This window comes from Pygoscelis adeliae, unplaced genomic scaffold, assembly GCF_000699105.1.
Source record: "Pygoscelis adeliae isolate BGI_AS28 unplaced genomic scaffold, ASM69910v1 Scaffold302, whole genome shotgun sequence".
NCBI lineage: Eukaryota > Metazoa > Chordata > Aves > Sphenisciformes > Spheniscidae > Pygoscelis > Pygoscelis adeliae.
The window spans coordinates 1,768,430-1,772,855 of record NW_008824372.1 but is presented as its reverse complement, the minus strand read 5'-3'; the positions used below and the strand labels follow the sequence as shown (position 1 = coordinate 1,772,855).

At 45.3% G+C, this 4,426-nt stretch overlaps 1 long non-coding RNA gene across 1 annotated transcript in view; it reads left to right on the top strand.

The window, feature by feature from the left end:
• Positions 1–3,281, top strand: part of LOC103913603 — a 73,184-nt gene extending 69,903 nt beyond the window's left edge. Inside the window, exon 4 of the long non-coding RNA XR_663434.1 lies at positions 2,749–3,281. This is a non-coding gene — a long non-coding RNA (uncharacterized LOC103913603). The remainder of the gene's footprint in view (positions 1–2,748) is intronic.
• Positions 3,282–4,426: the final 1,145 nt, after the last annotated feature.

Genomic DNA, 4,426 nt, shown 5'->3' with positions numbered 1-4,426 from the left:
TCCCTACATAAAATTTTGTATTAGTCATCTCTGTGTGAGCAGGGTAGCCCTTCAGTGGACTGGTTAAAGCACATGAGCTTTCATACTGTGTAGCACCCAAGGAAGTAGTGTGGCTAACATTTACATATAGTCGTACTGACTAGCGACTATAGGAACTGTATAGGAAGAGAAGCTCTGGCACCTGGCCCATGAGCACACACTGCCAGAAGGAAGGTGCTGGGAGCTTGGGTGCACCCACACAAGGCTTAGGCAGCTGAAGGGCAGCTGTCTTACAACTCCCATCACCCATGGGGCATGTGACATCAGGATCTTCTCTGGGCCCTGGTCCAACTTGTCTGTGAGCCACTTGAGGCTACAAGGACAGATGGTAGCAGACCAAATGGGGCATACTCTACTGAGCTCGCCCATACTGCAGGGGATGTGGTCTAAGCTTTGAGATGCTGGGGTCAGTCACTCTACAAATCTGGGAGTTAAACAACTTGAAAACTTCCTGTCTAACACTGAAGCCAGAAGGTTCACTGCAAGTGGTGGCCAAACAGGCCCATGCTCAGCCTACGTTGAACTGCCTGGCATCCAAACCCTGTAAAGTAACCCCTTGCAAAACATTGGAAATTGTTTGTAACCCATTAAAAAAATTCCTTTTTTCTCCTCTCTTTTCCCAGTATCATTCTGAACCCTAACCCCAGACATCTGTTGGTACATGTCAAAGTAATAATTCCCTCATTGTGAGAGCACTGCAAAACTGAACTATATCACATGGATATTGGGAAACATCTGTAAGGTAGCCATGTCTTCTGACGCTATGCAAGAAAGAATGAAATTGCCGTGTGAATGTAAAGGGAATCAGATTTCAGGAGGATGGCAGTCACAAACAAACTTATGGTTGTTGCTATAAGGCCTCCCTGAGAGCTGATGCTGAATTAAAAGGTACATTTTTTCCAGGTCAGATCAGCAAAGATTTTTCACCATTCAAACCAGAACTGCCCTCCTGAGCTTGTGTTCCTCTCTGTAACAAACTCCCAGGGTAGCTCATGTCCTTTATTCACCATTTCTGGCAGCATAGCTGATGCCTGCTGGTGCTTCTGAAATGGTATCCCAGCAGTCAGGCAGGGTTAGTTTCTATAGTGACTGGAGATTAAAGAACCAAGCTTTAATCTGAATGTAATTTATCAGTCCACATTCAATTCACCTGGTTATTTCATGTCCATCTTCAAGTCTGCTACTTGGTTTCTTCCCAGCAACTCCCTATTGAAAGAGCAAAAATTATACAAGGACAGGACCAAAAAAAAACCCCCCATCTAGAGGCACAATGGTTCATATCTACAAGGCTGGGGACTCCCATCTTACTGAAGGGCCTGGCTAACAAACCGTCATAAGAACTGACCAGGGTAGTGTAGGTAATGTTTTGAGGAAGGCATGGAAAGGTAAATCTAATCAGTCCACAAGCTGTTTTTTTTTTCCCCACAGGAAACAAAATCAATTAATAGAAGCACAAAGAGACCCTCCCCAGTTTCAGCCCCATGCAAGCTATTTGCACTGGTGTTTTAGCCCAGCTTTCATCTTCCTACATTCTATTTAGACCTACAGTCTGTCACAGGACTTTCCTGTGCAAATGAGCATTAAGAGCTGCGCTGAATGCCACCAGCTCAGGAAAATAACTGCTGTGCTTATTTTGCATTCACTTTGCATTGGCACAAGCCACTGTGTTGGACAGAGACCAGTGAGGCCCAAAATGTTTTCTCCTGTGCAAGCAGTGAACTGATTTTAAGTTGGCATATTGATCACCTGAAACTCTAGAGCTTTATTACAGTGATAGCTCAGATAAGTGTCCAAAACAGAAGCCCCTGTAATAAGTGTTGGCTCCTGTCCGTAGATACATGTAGGTCTACAGATCTGGATTGCGCATGCACAAAAACATTGTGCTGTCTGGCTTTCAAAGGTACTGAGCTCCTTTGGCTTCAGTTGTTCTGAAAAAACGGAGAAGATGCTACAAAAGCTATGATAGAAAAGCCATTCCCTGAATATGTATTTGTAGATTTGCAATGTTCCCCTCTTAGAATTAGTGAATATAAAATATTTTTTGAAAATGAATTATACAGTACAAGATCAAATATGTAGAAATATATTGCAGAAAGTCCTATTAGAAGGTATATAAAGAAGGAATATAATTAATAAGCCAAAACATCAACACCTAGTACCTGCAGAGAGGGATAATTGTACTCTAATTTTTTCCTTGGCTACTTGGTTCATCACTTACGTGTGTTGTCCAAAACCACACATTTCCTGTGAACTTTTGAATCTGATATTCTTAATCATGTTGTAGTTATTAGATTTATGTGTTTAAAGCCAGATTTAATGTCGGCTGGAGACCTAACACTAACAATTTGTTACTTACTTGGATACTTGTTATTAATAAATAAGAAAAAATTGAATTAATAAATATTTTGAAGATAAATGCCACCATGTATGCTGTTTGTTTACATTGTAGATGCTCTGAAGTTAGCCAGTGGGATTCAGCTGGTCAGGTTCACTTGCTGCTTTTGGTCTGTTTCGCTTTTTGTTCTCATGTGCTGACATGAGATCCCAGCGCTTGGTTGTTCAGCTTTGAAAAGGAGGAGAGGTGAAAAATGGTTTAAAGAGAAATTTTAAAAGACGTCTTACTAGTTCTGCAAAATGTTTTTTTAGGAGATAGATAGGGGAAGGAACAAAGTTCTCATCAGCTTTAAATAAAATGTCCTCGTTTCCTAGATCCTGCAAATCGTGCAACACCCAGCCAGACCTTAGATGACCAATTGTTTATGAAAAGGCATAAGGCTTGTTTGACTACCGAAGCATCCGAGAAGGAAGGCGGTAAGGAGGGAGAGGCCCTTGACAGATGATACATCCATCACGCTCCTCACTCCTCAGCAGAGCTCTGTGTCAGTGGTGCGTATTCGCTTTAGCAGGCAAAGCTTCACCATCTCTTATTTCTTGCCTTTAGATTTTCTTGGCATGTCAGGATGCATGTCCTCCCTGCACACCCTGTGACTGTAACTTCAAGTGGCAGTGCTTGAATTCATACAGCTCTTGCCTTCCCTGTATACCCCAACGTGTCATAGCCAGGCTCTGCTCTAGCTTCAGGACACACTGGAACGTGACCTGGGGGAGGGACAGGGGGAGAAGAGGAAAGATAGCTGGGGGTGGTGAGGGAGGGATTTGAGTGGGAAAGATATTGGCTGGTGTTCATTAATTCTTGAGCTTTACGTGAAAAAATGTAAGAAGTAGTGAGCACTGGTTTGAAATAAAAGTCAAGTTGTATAAATTCCAACTTTTTGGCGACTAAATACATTAATTGCATCAGACAAATACAGATCAAGGCAGAATTTTCATTGAATCAGCTTCCAGAAAGGGTGCAGCCTTCTAAAAATACACAAGCACAGTCGTCCTCGATAACATTGCTGTTCAGATGAAGAGAGATGGTCAGGTCAACTGAAGCAGTGTCTTTGAGATCCTGGTCTTTGGTGTCTTCTCAGAGCACTTCATCTAACTCACTGTTAGATGAAAATGATGGTGGAAAACGAGAAGCAGCTGATCAAGGAGCCCTTCTGAAATATGTACAATACAGTTTGACTATTCTGGAAGTTTCTGTATCATCATCACAACCCTAAGCAACTATTCCGTATGGCAAACTAGAGGCCACAAACCAATTTGCAACCTGATGCCATCTATGACTCCTTCCTAGAGCATGATGTTACATAGAGAACCTCAGTGACTGCCACCCATCAGGGACTTCAAATGGGAGTTCAGGTAACCACGTTGTCAGGGTTGGAGGAGCAATGAAACACCTGCACCGAGATACCTGGGACAGTAGCTACTGCTCAAGGCAAACAGCCACACAGTGGAGCTCAGACACGGCAAAGCTGTTCCGTACAAGGCCCCTCTCGGGCAACAGCTACAGCAGCAGGGCCTGCAGGGCTCAGTGGTGCCTTGTGCGTACGGGAGAAGAAACGTACAGGGAGAAAACATTTCGAAAAGGCGCTAGGAGAGGAGGGGGGCAGAAGACCTGCTGTCTACAGTTCTGGATGCTGGAAAGGTGCTTAGGAATTACAAGCAGTACAACTGTTTATTTGCACCATGGTGGTCATTAACGCCGGACTGTGCGCACCGCTCTGCGGCCAGCCGGCACGTCTACGCGTGTCAAGAACAGACCTCCAGTCTGGTGGAGCAGCCGGCCCAGGCAGGCTCCCCTGGGGCCCCGGAGCCTTCCTGGAGGCCGTGTCCGGTGGAGGGGACAGCTCCTCCGGGGCTCCCGGCTCCTGCCAAGGGGCGCAAGAGTAACCTCGGCGTTTCCCCGGGGAGGGCCTCGCTGAGCGGGGGCCACGAAGCTGCCCATGGCGGAATGCGGCCCGCGGCCCGCTCGCTAACGGGCGCCTCCCTGCAGGCCGCA